A 16,730-nucleotide genomic window follows, 5' to 3' on the forward strand; every position below is an offset into this window, starting at 1 on the left:
AGGAAGTGTTCAGCCATTCTTCTTTAAGTATTCTTTCTGTTCCTTTTCTTCTTTCTCTTCTACTTCTTGGATGCCCATAACGCATATGCTGGTTTGCTTGATGGTGTCCCACAAGTTCGTTAGGTTCTGTTCACTTTCTTCATTCTTTTCTCTTTTGTTCCATGGACCATATCATCTCAACAGTCCTCTTTTTAAATTTTCTCATTCTTTCTTCTGTTCGGTCAGATCTGCTATTGAAATCCTCCAATGAATTTGCCTTTTCAGTTATTGTATTTTAGCTCCAGAATTTCTATTTAGTTTCTTTTTATAATTCCATCCCTTCATCAATATTCTCATTTTGTTCATATAACATTGTCCTGATGTCCATTAGTTCTTTTTCCATGGTTTCATTTAGCTCTTCAAGCATATTGAAGACAGATAACTTAAATTTTTATCTATTAACTCCAATGTCTTGGCTTCCTCTGGGATGGATTCTATTTATTTTAATCCTTTGAATGAGCCACACTTAACTACTTCTTAATATATGTAATCTTTTAGTTGAAAACTAGACATTTGTATATAATAATGTGGCATCTCTGGAAATCTAATTATTACCCTTCACCAGGGTCCAGGGTTTGGTGTTTTTGACTGAAGGCTACATTAATCCATTTGTGTGGTAAATTTATCAAGCTATTGTTTGTCAAAGACTGTATTTCTTTATTTTTTTTTATTTTTTCTTTTCTGAGACAGAGCATCACTCTGTTGCCCTGGTTAGAGTACAGTGGTGTCATCATAGCTCACTGCAACCTCAAATTCCTGGGATCAAGTGATTATCCTGTCTCACCCTCCTGACTTGCTGGGATCACAGGTGTGCATCACCACCTCCAGCTAATTTTCCTAGTTTTTATAGAGAAAAGGTCTCACTCTTGCTAAGGCTGATCTTGAACTCCTGAGCTCAAGGGATCCTCCCACCTTGGCCTCCCAGAGTGGTAGGATTACAGGCATGAGCCACCATGCCCAGCCTCAAAAACTATATTTCTTATCATGTGTGGTCAATGAAGGCTCTGTTCCTTTAGTTTGTTTTCAGCCAGTATTTTGATAGAGATTTCCTTGAATGCCCATAACTAAAAACAAAAACAAAATTTTAAAAAATCCTCTGCTGGTCTTTGCAGATTGATTGTGTGCTGGGACACTCCTTAAACATTTAGCCAGTCTGTTTACAGTTATGCATTAGCCTTCACTTTGTGGTTGTACTGAGCCTGTAGGTCAGCCAGAGATGAAATTTTGGGGTTTCCTTAGGTCTTTTCATTGCATATGTCTTGCTTTGGGTATACATGTTGCTTTCTAAATTCCTTGGTACACATGGGATTTAGAACACTCTGATTTCACAAAGAAACTCTCTCCAACTTCCCCCCTCCCAGGATTTGTGTGGCCAATTGTATGTCTCAACTATAATCTTTTCCCCAGGAGGTTGTGAATTATTTATTTGCCTTACAGTGTTTCTGAGCAATGTTCACTGCTATCCCACCCTGAATGATGTCTGAGTTAGCCAAAACAGAGACGAGCATCATTTGTCAATCCTTCAGCTAGCCCCCAGACATGTTAGAACAGATAAACTTAATAATTTGCAAATAAGATCCTGGAGTCAAAGACCAGCATTCCAGCTCTGAGAATCCAGGTTGCCTCCTTCAAGACCACCACCAAGCTGGAGAGGGGGTGAGGTCAGAGGAAAGAAAAATGCCACAAAGCTTTCCTACCAATTTTTTAAGTTGCCTTTTCCTTGATTCAGCATTTCTTTGGTTGCTGTAAATTTTTGACTGTTTTCTAGAATTCTGACAGTTTCTGCTTGTTTTTTGACATTTCTGTGGAGGTATGGGAGCTGCCTATGCCTACTCTGCCATTTTACTGACCTACCTGCTGAGAGGGGATCTTTTGGAAGAGTTTTGGCCTAGCAGGGAGGGAAGGAGTGCTAGGGTATTTGTGTTCCCCAAGACACATGCACCTCAAGCCAAATAAGGGCACTTCACAGGCCCTGTGGCATCATGCGGGGCCTGTCAGAGAGGTCTTGGGGAACTGGATGAGTGTGCCTGCTTCTTGTTGAAGAAGCCTGACCGTGAGGGCTACATGAGCATCCCCGATGGCAGAACAAGGAGAGCAACCTGTAGCAGGAGCTGCAGCTGTACCTGTGAGGCAGAACATGGCCCACATCCCCATGAGCAAGACCCACAGTGCTGCTGTTGGAACACAAGTTAAGAGTGGATTGGAGCAGTTAGCTAGACCATGCAAGTGTCACCTTCTGTGATGGAGAAGGGAAAGCCAGCTTCTGAGCCCCTGGAGAGGCACCAATGTCAGATAATAACTGCACCAGGCAAATAAGACCTTCCTCAGCCCTAACTCCAGAGTAGGAGGAAGGATGGAGAAATGTTCTCCTTCCCAGTGTCAACTCCCAAGCCTAGATCAGGACAAAGATGGGGTCATGGAGAAGGGACATGTTCAATTAGATGAGAAATTAAAGTCTGGATTTACATCAGGCTGCTCTTTCAACACCTATTTTCACATATGAAGAAAACTTCAAGTAGATTAATTAGAAATTGGATTGTTTCCTACTTTGCACTTTCCTGAGTCAAGTCCCCTCAATCTATGGGTGGCACACATAACTGGAGTGTGAGTGCGGGAAAGGGAGGGCAGTAGGATGCAGGAAGTAATCTGTTGGTCCATATTATAAGTCAGAAAAATTGGGGCAAGAATTCAATGAGCACTTTAGCATTGCACACAGGTGCACTGAACACCTTAGGGTAGAAATGTGTTCTCATGGCACTGACTCCCCTGCCGTGTTATGCAAGGTGGGAGGAGGGGCAGGAACATGCGTCCACAGCATCCTGGGTGCTCTCCAGAGAGGGCCCCTCGACACTCCCAGGCCGGGGCCCACGCTGGCTGCTGGGGTCCTGGGGAAGACATGCCCCAGTGGGAGCCTATGTGGGAAACCATCGCTCCTCCATGGTTCCTTTAAACCTGGTTCCAGGGGATCATCATCCAATTGAACATCTGAGCTGTGCTCTGGGAGTATGAGACTTCCCAAAGCCAATACCCACCACAAAATTAAGAAAGGAGAGGGTAGGAAACGAAGCCGGAAGTTCACCGAGTACTGGTGACTCTACCGAAGTTCACCGAGTACTGGTGACTCTACCAATGCCATTGGAAGCCGGGGCAGTGGGGGCCTGTGTGGGAGCTACTCCTGCCCTTGCCACCCAGGACGCTCAGCGGTGTCTGCTCCTCTTCTTCCCAGATGGATCCAGCTTGGGCTCGTCCTACTGAGCACTTTGGTTTATGTCTTCCTAGTAATAAAATCAAAATAATTTATTTTCTTGGCTGCCCCATGAAATGCTCTATGAATTTATTCTAAAGGGGAAAAGGAAGAAGGAGGAATAAATGTGGCATTGGCTTTTTGATTGTGGTTTTTATTTCCATAAACCTTAGATCACAAGAATGCATGAGATATTTACACAGATCTTTCCACAGTTCCTGCGGCCTTTGGGGGCATAGCATTTGCATGACTTCACCGCACGGCTGGCCGTGCTTTCTCAGCAGTTTTGCTTGCAACAGGGAACAGCCCCCCAGGGCCTGCAGTTCCACATGTTGGAGGGTAGGGGCAAGATGTGTGTGTATCTCATTTCTCCCTCCTTCCTTGATTCTTCTGTAGCAAATTCAACTCTGAAAGGGGGTTCAGACGGTTCCATATCATAAGGTGGTAAGTTTTCTTAATGTAAATACTCTTGCTAGACCATTTCTTTGGGGATGATAAAGTGAGAGGTGCCAGCTGAGAAAAGCAAGGTTTTATGCATCTTCGTGATGACGCTACTCAAGGGCAGATGGATCCCAGATGGGAGAAGAATGGGGAAAGCCGGCTGTGAGGGAGGCGGGGCCCACATTCAGGCTTCTCAGATGAGTCAGATCTCTGTGGCTGCAACAGGTTCCCCAACAGCTGCGAGGACGAGCACCTGGGTGCTCTCGGGCCGAGTGAGGCCTGGGCCCCGCGCTGCACACAAGCACGGTGTGCGCAGTGGGTCCATGTAGCCAGCCACTGCACGCGGAATACCTGCAGGGAAGACTGCAAGTGCCGGATGTATGCAGCAGCATAAGGAAGCCATATGTGCTAGTCCCAGGCTCCGAGCCACCCGATGTCCTGGTGGAGTACAAATGAGTCACTAATCGTCCAGACACCACCCTGGCCTTTCTCACATTAGTCATCTTATCTCCTATTTCTCTGACTTTGCACTTTTGCCCACTAAGAATGTTGACACCATGATCATCACTTTAAATGACAGGGGACACAAGGGTTGGCGTAGAGGTTTAGGAACACAAGCCCTTCTATGGTAGTGGCTACTTGGCCGCTTGACCCCCCACCTGCCATGCTATCCCCCGCTATTCTCAAGGGGAAGGTACTGTGGGAGGAAGAACACAAAGTCTAGCCAAGGAGACCTGTGTTTAGGTCCTGTCTCCACCACCTCTCAGGCGTGACATTTTGGGCAGGTTCCCTAGTCTCTCTGTGCCTCAGTTGCCTTGTCTGCAAAATGAACATAACTATCTCTACCTTGAAAAGGCCTGGTGAGTTTGAAAGGAGGTTGCCTTGGTGCAATGTCTGGGCATAGGAGGTGTCTCAATACATTGAACCTGAAAAAAGGCACCCGTGGAACAATCGTCCTCCAATGCAGATTTATAATTGTCTTGTGCCTGTGCCTAACACCTGTGCCTCTGGGTGGCAGTTGTGCGCCCAACAGCCGCTGCCCCCGAGAGTGGGCCATACTCCCACCTCCCAAGAAACAGAAGGACACTTGTTTCACAGTAGGGAACACTCAAGGGGCTACGGGAATTGTCCCATGATGCACGCATGGCCTATGGGGGCTTCACTGGCAACAGGACTCAGGCCTGGACCCCTGGCAAGGGGTTGGAAGTGTGAGTGCGCCGTGCTCGCGTGGACACGTCCGTGTGCGCTCCAGGGTCTTCCCACGACACAGGACCCACACCTTTCACCTCTCACAAAAACCAACTCACGCTGGATAGCAGACTTAAACCTAAGGTATGAAACTATTAGAACTCTAGAGGAAAAGTTGGAAACACTCTCCTAGACATTGGCCTGGGCAAAGAGTTTATGAAGAAGTCCCCAAAGGCAATCACAGCAGCAACAAAAATAAATAAATGGGACATGATCAAACTACAAAGCTTCTGCACAGCCAAAGAAATAGTCATGAAAGTAAACGGACAACCTACAGAATGGGAGAAAATTTTTGCATCCTATGCATCCGATAAGGGACTGATAACTAGAATATACTTAGAACTCACGAAAATCAGGAAGAAAAAATCAAATAACCCCATTAAAAAGTGGGCAAAGGACTTGAACAGAAACTTTTCTAAAGAAGATAGAAGAATGGCCAACAAACATATGAAAAAATGCTCAACATCTCTAATCATCAGGGAAATGCAAATCAAAACCACAATGAGATATCACTTAACCCCAGTGAGAATGGCCTTTATCAAAAAATCTCCAAACAATAAATGCTGGCGTGGTTGCGGAGAGAGAGGAACACTCCTACACTGCTGGTGGGACTGCAAACTAGTTCAATCTCTGTGGAAAGCAATATGGAGATACCTTAAAGCGATACAAGTGAATCTACCATTTGATCCAGCAATCCCATTGCTGGGCATCTACCCAAATGATCCAATGACACTCTACAAAAAAGACACCTGCACTCGAATGTTTATAGCAGCACAATTCATAATTGCAAGGCTGTGGAAACAGCCCATGTGCCCATCAATCCAAGAATAGATTAATAAAATGTGGTATATGTATACCATGGAGTACTATTCAGCTCTAAGAAACAATGGTGATATAGCACATCTTCTATTTTCCTGGTTAGAGCTGGAACCCATACTACTAAGTGAAGTATCTCAAGAATGGAAAAACAAGCACCAGATATATTCTCCAGCAAACTGGTATTAACTGAGTAGCACCTAAGTGGACACATAGGTACTACAGTAATAGGGTATTGGGCAGGTGGGAGGGGGGCGGGTATATACATACATAATGAGTGAGATGTGCACCATCTGGGGGATGGTCATGATGGAGACTCAGACTTGTGGGGGGAGCGGGGGAAATGGGCATTTATTGAAACCTTAAAATCTGTACCCCCATAATATGCCAAAATAAAAAAAAAATCTGATAAACCTCAGAATTCTGCATAGTGGCTTTTAACTCAAGCAGGAGGTAGGGAAGATGAAAAATCCCCCCCCCCAAGAGGTTAAAAAAATGCAAATAATTCTATTAAAAGTCAAAACATCTTAAATCTCTTGATATGAACATAAAACACTTCATGCAGATCTGAGGAAGCCCTTTTCTGTGTAAATCCACACATTGCTCCAAAAAGCACTAATTCTTTAGATATTGCAACCAGATGAGACACAGCTTCTTGCGGACTGTGACTCTAGCAGCGTGAAGCTCAGCTAGGAAATGAGTTAAATAACATAGTTTCACAAACCAAGTAAAACACAAGCAGAAGCATGTGGAACCCTCGGGGAGCTTCCCTTCCACGGCACTGCACTGGGAAGTGAGCCGCATGGCGACCGCAGGCGCGAGAAGCCGTCCAACAAGCAGATGCAGAGCCCTCACGCAGCTCATCCGGGAGCAGCTGGCAGCGTGCAGGCCAGGATTAGGGGTCATAAGTGGAGGACACGCCAGGAAGCAAAGGACACACCTCGCCAAGGCCACTGAGCACGTGACAATCTGGGAATCTCCCGATGAGGGACTGGCTTTCTTCCTGTCGTCCATATTTGTGCCACCTTATCAATACACAGCAGGATAGGTCCTGCTGGCGAGGTTCTGCACTTGGTTTTCCTTTCTAACGATGGCCTGATCAATGACTATGGACCTCAACAGAAACGCAACTCTGGCATTTGAATCTAGACAACATTGGAAGAACATTTTGTTCAAACCAAAAAGGTACAAAATGATACCCAGAAATGCAAAGCCTGTAACTATAAGAGGGAACAAAACTCAGCTCCCTGAAACACCCTATGAACTCTAGCCACCAAACTTCTCACGGTTCTACTGACACCCTCACGCCCATAAATCCAGCTCAACGCACGGCCGAGCTGTATTTCTTCCTCCATAACCTCTGCCAGTCTGTTTGTGCTCAGAGAAGCGCAATGCTGTGTTTCAGACCACCAAGGCCCCAGGCAATCTCCTATCCCCAGGAAGACTGAGATGGACTGGCTCCAGGAGCTGTGTCCGGCGTCCGGGGCACCAGAGGACACAGCCGTCAGGAAGCGTGCCTTTCAGCTTGCCAGCATGGCCTCTTCTCAACTCTGTATCTTCCTAGTGTCATGCACATCTGTCTACCTGGCTCAGTGACGTTGAGCGGAGGGACCCATAACAAGGACACACGTCTGGGCCACGACTGCCGTGAGGCTCACACAACAGGAAGTGCCACCACTGCCTGGTGGAGGTGGCCACTGTGGGGGCCGCCTCACTTCAGTCTCGCCACTCTGGGCTTCAGGGTCTCCACCTAGTAGGTGCGGAGTAGGAGCCACACGATTTCTAAAGACCTCGACAGCTCCGAGGTCTAAGGAAGCCCTGTTCTGTTTCACGAGCAGAGCCGCCCTGCCCAATAGCCCTCCTAGGCCAGCCTGGCCATCTGAAGTCTTAGCCTCGACCCCTGATTGTCACAACAGACAGAAAGAATAGTGGGGGCAGGGGATTACACTGCAGATACACTCTTGAGACACAAAGATGTTTTACTGAATCCCATCCCTGACCCTCATTCAAGAATGATTACTTTTTATTTTCTTTGCCTATGTCTATAATTAGAACTTTGCCCAGATGTTTACAGCTCAGAGGTAGTTAACAGCAGATAAGCAGGCAGGTTTCATAGAGCCATGTGGCAACTGTAGGCACAAATCCTGGTAAGGAAGCAAGAAACGGTCCAGTAGATCATTCTGGATCTGTTATGACAAACTGTTTCCACAGAGCCTTCCTCTCAGGGTGAAAGATTTACACAATGTGCTCCTGAGATGACTTGCTAGACCAGATATTCCAAACGGCTTCTTTGTAGAGACATGGCTGGAATGCCACGTTGGACTGATTTGTTTGTGACACCTGATTGGTGAAACATCAAATTTCTGTGCTTTCTGAACCATCATCTAACTATTATCTCTTCATGGTATCAGTAAGTTCTCTTTGATTGCAAGCAACAGACATCTACTCTGGCCAATGTGACAATTTATGAGAAGATAGGGAGTAGCTCATCAAATCCAGGGAGAATATGAAGAACACAGCTTAATGTTTCCTGGTTAATAAAACTAAGTTATTCGTTGTTATCTAAGTCAGGAAGTGAAGCAAAAGCTTTCCCTGGGAAACGCCTCCATGATGAGAGCCACAGACACCAGGGCCTTCTTCGAACACCTGGGCACGCTGTCTCTTGGAAGGCAAAGCGCTTGGCCTGTGCAGGACGTGCCCAGCATGGGTGACGTCAGCATACACACCAGCCCTGGTTGTAAACCACAGGCCACACAAAGGTAAAGCGGCTGCCTGAGGCAACCCATGTCTCCTTCCTGCTTTGCTCTTCAACACTGAGACCACAGAGCCCTCCAGGACAGTGGTGCCAGGGCACGGGGCTCTAGCTGAGGAAGCTGGCCTGTAAGCAGGCTACAGTGTTCCCGGCCATGTATAGAAATGCGCTAGAGGCACAGTTGGCCCCTGGTCTATCCAATTATGATCCAGTGAGGAATGGAGCCGAATCCTTCCACTCTGCAATGCGTTTCTCCAGGACAAACCATCGATACATGAAGCGTATCATATAATGGGGGTCATCGGAAAACACCAAGTCCTCTTCGGGGCATTGTAAGTGCTGACCTTCTATATCCAGCCACCTGTGCTGGTGATGAAACGCCTCGTAATATTCTGTCCTCTTGGATGTGATGGAGGGTCCAGAGAGAGCAAGCAGGGGACTAGGTGGGGCAGGCAGAGCAGGTGGGAGCAGGGACAAGCAGCTGGCTGTGAGGACAGCCTAAGAGGCCACAGACAGTTTTTATAAAATAACATACCTGTCCTTGAAGTACTTAGACCTCCACCAACTCATTTGGTAAGTTGTCGAGTCTCGCATGGCTCCAGGCGTGATCTGTGTGGGGCCCGAGAGGAGCACACACTGCTTTCCACGCCATTCCCTGGGGCCTCCAGGGATCCCTCCTCCGCCCTCCTAACCCCTTTTGCAGGAAGCCACCCAGGCAGCCCATGTCACTCAAGGAAATCGGACCCATCTCCAGCTCCAGGACTGAGCCCTCACCATCTAAGCCAAGCACGGTGTCTCCAGGCCCCTTGCCAGTCGCGGCTGTGGAACTGCACATGCTGCCTCGGCATCGCGAAGGACTGTGGCCTGTACAAAAGTGGGCTGGGGCCAGTCAGGTGTGCAGAGGCTCTGCTGACCACTGCCCCAGGAGATGTGGGGTCAGTCGTGAAGAAACGGAACCCACAGCCTGGAGCAGCCTCCCTGTGGGCTTCTGGACACGGGAGCAGTGCCTGTCTTTGCCACTTACGCGCCGGGGACATAGGCTTCCAGTTACCTGCAACAAAAACATCCCAAAAGGTTCACCTGGTGAATGCTGTTCCTCTTTGACTATAATCACTGGCTCTGCCACCACTGGGCTACTGAGGACTGGGCTTCCTCATCCACAACGCGAGGGTCAGTTCTGTGCTTCCTTTAGCCCCACATTTGTCCTGGGGAATGTCAGACTCTGTGGCTCTTCCATAGCTCTAGTCCCAGCCTTTGCCACCATTCTCATTCTCCAAGAACAGGAGGAAAATTCAGGGTACAAGTTATAGACAGTAGAGGTTGTAAAAGAAGAAGTTGCATTACTCAGTTAAGGGATTAAGAGAATCAAGCTAAGTTCTAGAAACTTCTAGACCTACTTCCCCTTAGTCCCTGGGGTTGCTGTTCTGAGCTGGCTCATTCTAGTTCCACTCTGAGACTCAGGCACAGTCATTACCCCTTATCTCAACTAAAATATGGTCTTTTCCCTTTCTGGGAGTCCCAGACACAATTGTATTTGAATTCCTATTGAAAATACATTCATTTGAGGTTGTGACGCCAGTCTCTCCAACTCAGAGACCCTCTGTTCTGACCAGAATGTGCTGTCGCCTCTGTTAGTGGTCTCTGTGTCTTTATAGCCTCCCTCTCTTTTCAAAAAGGTCCCGTGCTCATCACGTCAGTAACCCTGGATATGACCCCCGCCACGGTCCCAAAGAAGTTTACCTCCTCCACAAACCCCCTCAATCAGCCATTCACTCGAGAAGGTTCGCTGCTGGCCTCTACAGGCTGATGTGCTGTGTCGCCGCTGCAAAGAACAGCAAGATAAAGAATGAAGGCCTGCACTTTGGGGGCTTATAACGTAGCAGGAGTGCAAATAACTTGAGGATAGAAGGAATCATAGTTAGTAGTGATGGTAAAGGGAGAGCATTGTAGACAAAGAGAAGAGGCAGAGACAAAGTAGAGCAGCAGAAAGGCTGGGCAGGCTCCAGAAGAGGTTGTGTGGCCATAAGCATAGGAAGCAGGTAGAGGAAGATCTGTTAGGAAGCCAGGTTGGGCCCAGGTGGTGGGAGCTTTGATACCAGGTTTAAGAAAATGTTTAGTCTCAAAGATGGTAGGGAATCCTAGCTATTTTAGCTGCTTTCATACTGTATTTTAATGTGGCTTTCAGTGCATTTCCCTACCAAGTTTCTACTACTTGGCAGGGAAGTGGTAGGAGCTACAAGGGCATTTCATGTCTTCTCCACCATCTCAGCTCAGCCCAGTGCCCTGCATGTAGGAGTTCTCAACCCTGTTTGCTGAATGTATGATTAAATGAATCAGATCTGTACTTTCTGGCAAGTGACCTAGCAGCGGGGGGCAGGGGGGAATAAATGGAAGTTTTGGGAAGAGGGAGGGTTTGAAGAAACCAGAACTATTTAAGAATTCAGAACCTCTATCCCAGTGAAGCTTGGTAATGCAGAAGGGAAGAATGGATTAGAAAGAAATTATAGAGGAAGAACCAATATTCCTTGCTCAAGTATAAGAAGCAAAAATGCGGGGAAATAAGGTCGCTCCAAGTGCTTACTCCAGGAGGCAAGAAGCCGGGCTGGGCTGGGTTCGGCTGGAATATTGCCCCTGCAGACTCTGGCCCCAACAAGGCAGGAACTTCACGGTTTGGATTTTTAATTACTATTTCCCCAACACCAAGAACATAGGCTGCTGGTCTCTCATCATTGTTTGAGCAAACAAACAAATAAGTGAACATCTTGCATTGGAGATGATGACAATTCAACCACGCACGAAAATCTGATTTAGTTAGAAACAGGGGCCTGGTGTGCAGTCCTGAAAGTCTGGGCTGAGGAGCATCCGCAAGGGCGGGTGCTGGACGCAGGCCTGTGCCAGGGCAGCCGGGAGGCATGAGCAGGCCACGGGGGCGAGATGCCCGTTGTGATTACAGAGACCAAAGAGTTCCCAGAGGGAGTGTGACTGAGCAACTGTGTCCAGCAGTGCAGACGACTCAAAGGGAGTGAGGATTAGGACTCAGTCACTGAATTTGGCAAGTTGAAGGTCACTGTGACCTTCACAAAAGTGATTTTAGAATTGTGAGTGCTGAAGATCAGTTCCACTGTCCCTAGTCAGACACCACAACACATAAATGTGAGCTCAAGGAACACATTTACATTTTCATACAGAAACAGATGTCTCTGTCTCTCTTCAGGCGCTGTGGCCAGCCAAAACACATCCATTTTGAGGGGAGTGTGGGGATTTTTGCCACAGGGTAGGTGACTATGCCGGGACCTTACTGCGAGACCGTCCGTTCGAAGGGACGCTGCAGCGGAGAGAGCGCGCGTGCGCAGAGAGGAGCGCATGCGCAGACGGGCCCACCGCCGTGGCCGGGGCGGCCCCCAGCCATCCGGAAGAGCCGAGTTCCCAAGATGTATAGGAATTTAGCCCGATCCAGAGCGATCTCCGGGCCGGTGGCGAAGCAGACTGGAAGCTCCCGGCTACACTACAGTCAGCCTAGGTGGCCTGGTCCTTTGGGCAGCAAAGACGTGCGGCCCTCGGCTTCCCTGCCGGGTCACGCCTGCACCCCCGGCAGGCCGCGTGCTCACAAAGCCCCTCCCCCGCGCCAGCCCGGGAGCGTGATTCTCGCAGACGTAAATACCTAACGAGTATTAACGCGCTGGGACATCGCCGATATTAGAAATCTAAGACGGGGAAATCAAATTCTTTAAAAGGCAGAAAGAGCCAGCGCTTAGAAAGCTGGGACGCGTCCAGTGTCCTCTTTGGAGAAGCAGCCTGCCTTTCGCCTGCTCGCACTCAGGCGAGGCGGGGTGGGTGGGAGTGAAGGCCCACGCGCAGCGGCCCGGGCAGTGGCTGCACGAAGCTGCGAGGCGCGGTGGGGACGGGGCGCGGTGGGGACCGGGCGCCGTGGGGACCGGGCGCGGTGGGGACCGGGCGCCGTGGGGACCGGGCGCCGTGGGGACCGGGCGCCGTGGGGACCGGGCGCCGTGGGGACCGGGCGCCGTGGGGACCGGACGCCGTGGGGACCGGGCGCCGTGGGGACCGGGCGCCGTGGGGACCGGGCGCCGTGGGGACCGGGCGCCGTGGGGACCGGGCGCGGTGGGGACCGGGCGCCGTGGGGACCGGGCGCCGTGGGGACCGGGCGCCGTGGGGACCGGGCGCCGTGGGGACCGGGCGCGGTGGGGACCGGGCGCCGTGGGGACCGGGCGCGGTGGGGACCGGGCGCCGTGGGGACCGGGCGCGGTGGGGACGGGGCGCCGTGGGGACCGGGCGCCGTGGGGACCGGGCGCGGTGGGGACGGGGCGCGGTGGGGACGGGGCGCGGTGGGGACCGGGCGCCGTGGGGACCGGGCGCGGTGGGGACGGGGCGCCGTGGGGACCTGGCGCGGTGGGGACCGGGCGCCGTGGGGACCGGGCGCCGTGGGGACGGGGCGCGGTGGGGACCGGGCGCGGTGGGGACCGGGCGCGGTGGGGACGGGGCGCGGTGGGGACCGGGCGCGGTGGGGACCGGGCGCGGTGGGGACGGGGCGCCGTGGGGACCGGGCGCCGTGGGGACCGGGCGCGGTGGGGACCGGGCGCGGTGGGGACGGGGCGCGGTGGGGACCGGGCGCCCTGGGGACCGGGCGCCGTGGGGACCGGGCGCGGTGGGAACGGGGCGCCGTGGGGACCGGGCGCCGTGGGGACCGGGCGCCGTGGGGACCGGGCGCGGTGGGAACGGGGCGCCGTGGGGACCGGGCGCCGTGGGGACCGGGCGCGGTGGGGACCGGGCGCGGTGGGGACGGGGCGCGGTGGGGACCGGGCGCCGTGGGGACCGGGCGCCGTGGGGACCGGGCGCCGTGGGGACCGGGCGCGGTCGCGCTCACGGCAGGTGAGCGGACGGGACGGGATCAGAAATGCTCTGCGCCGGGCACGCCTGCCACGCTAGGGCGCCGGACTGAGATCTTCTCCGTTTTTATTTCACTTCTCATTTCATTTGCTTATTTATTCATTTCAAAATATTAAGGGAGAACCAATGTTTTCGTCGCTTGGACACGCTGCATAATGCCGCAGCCAGGGGTTCAGAGTGTGCGTCGGGTGACAGCTGCGCGGAAAGCGCGGGACCAGCCGGGTGCGGCGGAGCGACGCGTCAGCGCGGCTCCTCGCCTGTGGGGCGCGGGGCGGCGGGCGGCCGGGCGCGGAGGCCCTCATGAAAGTGCCATTTGTTGGGAGCCGGGAGGAAGCGGAGGCAGCTTTGGCGCACGTGGCCACGCTGCTAAATTAACTGTTAACACAAATAATCAAAGTGCAAGACGCATGGAGCGGCTGGCGCCAGCGGGGGCGGCGGCGGGAGGCAGGTGGCGGCGGCGGGGCGGGGACGCGCGGGGCCTGGCTGAAGGGGCCGGGCGGCGGAGGAGCGCCTGGACCCAGGGCAGGAGCAAGCGCAGGCGTGGGGGTCGCCAGACCGGACTGGAGGCAGCGGAAGGGAGGCCCGGCGGGGGAGCGCGCGGAGACCCTGGGCAGGGAGAGGTGGGGCGGGCACGAGCGCCGGGGCTCAGGCAAGGACAGGCGGAGACGGAAGCCCGACCTCCGGGGGCAATGCCGGGCACCGCCCAGAGGTTGGGGGTGTTGTGCCCCCGGAACCAGGGCAGGGAAAGGCCGGCGGGCAGCGCGCGAGGTGTAGCGGTGATGGTGAAGGGCGCGCGGGGACCCGGACGGACAGGTCGGGCGTCGCGCGCTGAGGCCCTTCCTTCCGCACAGGTGAGCTCTCTGAAGCCCTTCGCAGCCACAGGGTCCTGGAGGTGGCGAGGGCCTCGCTGGCGGTGAGGCAGGTGCATAGCTCAGGAAGATGAAAAGGCCCAGGCGGAGGTGAGGCCATAGCCCCTTGCTGGAGAGGCCTGTGGCTGGCTTGGCGGACTCTTCCCTGCGGGAATCCTACCAGGAAAGCCATGGGAAACCTGCTTCCTGTGTGTACACTCCTTGTTTCTCCCAGCAGAAGGGTTGGAGTATTTTTTCACAAACTTTTTTCTTAAGCTTTGTGGGATCTGTATCACACATCATCATTTTCAGTTTACAGACAGAGAAATTAACTGGATGACATAAGACTGGCGGGCCCAGGCTGGGCCTCCTGGCCCTTAGGGCTGCACCAGGCCCTGGCGCTCAGCGCAGCTAGGAACACACCTGCCTAGCACCAGGTGGCATCCCCTTTGCCATAAAGTAGGGTGGAATGAACCCCACTGATAGCAAAGTGGAAGAGGAGGCATGTGCTCTGGGTTGCCCCTCCTGGGGTCCTGGAATTAGGAGAAGGTGCTTCCTGGAGAGAACTCTCTTTTGAGAAAATTCCTAAACACTGATAGGCATTCTTGGGTAAGGGATTCTTATTCAAGCGTGTCTCTAAGAATCAAAGCAAGGTCGAATCAGAATTAGTCTAGCAAATTAGTTGCAAAGGAAGAAAAGCAAGAGACAAGCCAGCCAGCAGCACGCAAGAGCCTCCGATCTGCGGGAGCCCCCGGGGCCCCACAGCGGCGCAGCTTCTAAGGACTGAAATAGAAAGTCAAGTTGAGGATCTGGCGTAATTTAGCTTTTATAAGTTTTTAGAAAGTGGATTTAAGTTTAATTTTATTGCATTTATGTCAAACACATATGTTTATACAGACCCAGCCAATAAAAGAAGAATTTCTCTTTATGGAAAAGATATTAAAATCGTGATATCCTGCATAAGAAAACTGCAACATGCTAGTTAAATTCCCATAGGATGTCTTCATAAGAAAGGGAGGTTGCTGAAATGTGCCCTCCACTGCTTTCCTGGGTGGTCAGAACCACTCTGCGGGGCAGGTGTGCAGGAGCACTAGGCTGGCCGGCGAGCCGTGGGATGGGAACCTGAGGCCACATCTGGAGCATGTACTCTTCAACCCTCGCAGAAGGAGATGGTCCAGAAATGCCACAAGAATGCATTATCCTTCTGCATTCATTTGTTCAACAAATATTTATCAGCCACCTTTCCCGTGCCTGGGTCAGGAGCCAGGACCAAGAAGGAAAGGCAGACAGGCAGGATGTTGGCCTCCCGGGCTGGCTGGCCTCCCTGAGCAGAGACGGGAAGGGAAGCGCCTTGCAAGTGACCGTCTGTAACAGCTTGTGGCTGCCTGCAGAGTCCCAGCTCAGGTGGAAACCAACGGCAACCTCGATTTCTCACAGTTGAGTTGCTGCCAGAAACATCCACACTGGGTGTGGGGAGTGCGGGCTGTGCAGCGGCGCTGTGCGAAGCTCCTTCGGTGCTGCTGGGCCAGTCTGCCAGTCGCGCCAGCCAGGCGCTGGGGCCGCTTTCCTTGCACAGGTGAGGGAAGCGAGGGGAGAGAAATTCAGGTTGTTCCACAGGGCTCACAGGAATAGGGTAGAGCCTAGCTTCAAAGTCATGTGAGGTCTCTTGGGTTTCTTAAGGTTATTTTGTTCCCCCTCTGTCCCCACACGGGCAGGACCTGAGCGTGAGAGGCCGGGCCGCAGGCGCGGGAGCCCGCACGGTGGCCGCCACAGTACACAGCGCCTCTGCAGAATGGAGCGCCCAAAACCACAAGTCCCTCTTCCAGCTCTAATGTGCAATGACTTTAGAGTGGAAAAAAGCTACGAATTCAGTTCCTTGTTTAAAAGAACGCAAGCCATCAAACTAGGTCAGGTAGACGACACTTGGACTACCCTGGTCCACCTCTAAAGACTCACAATGGAACGTCCGAACTGAGACGGGAAAGGGCGGCACGCTCTGTAATCGTGCCCGGCTTGTGGTGCTGGTGGCTCTGGGCATGCAGGCAACCAACAAGACCCCTCTTGGCTGCCCAGAGTCTCCCGGGAGCAGCAGAAACTGCACCACGCTCCTGGGTAGTGCCACCGCGCCCACCTGTCAGCACTCCAGGCCGGCGGGGCTGCGCACCGTTCAGGTTTCCACAGTCAGCCATGCTGAGAGGGCAGCTGTCCCAGCTGTCCCGCCTGGGTGCTTTCACTTGGCAGCTAGTTCTCATTCTGGGTGACCAGGGGAGCCCACTAAAGTCACCCGAAACACTCACAGCCCGAGGCGCGACCACAGTGAGGGAAATCAGCCTATGCTCCTGCTGCCGCTTCTTGGACGATCAAAGTTCCAGCGATTCTTGGACTGCCAGCCAAGGAGCAGTGCCCGCATGCCACACACCAGTGTGGGGTGCTACAG

At 52.5% G+C, this 16,730-nt stretch overlaps 1 long non-coding RNA gene across 1 annotated transcript; it reads right to left on the minus strand.

The window, feature by feature from the left end:
* Positions 1–3,434: 3,434 nt before the first annotated feature.
* LOC109731076 (uncharacterized) lies at positions 3,435–11,855 on the minus strand. Its single transcript, XR_002224377.2, has 5 exons — positions 11,122–11,855; positions 10,281–10,362; positions 9,315–9,591; positions 9,076–9,149; positions 3,435–4,162 (listed from the first exon to the last, which is right to left on the minus strand). It is a non-coding gene; the product is annotated as an uncharacterized LOC109731076 (long non-coding RNA).
* Between the last annotated feature and the right edge of the window lie 4,875 nt (positions 11,856–16,730).

The sequence above is a fragment of the Microcebus murinus genome, chromosome 7 (genome assembly GCF_040939455.1).
Source record: "Microcebus murinus isolate Inina chromosome 7, M.murinus_Inina_mat1.0, whole genome shotgun sequence".
Taxonomy (NCBI): domain Eukaryota; kingdom Metazoa; phylum Chordata; class Mammalia; order Primates; family Cheirogaleidae; genus Microcebus; species Microcebus murinus.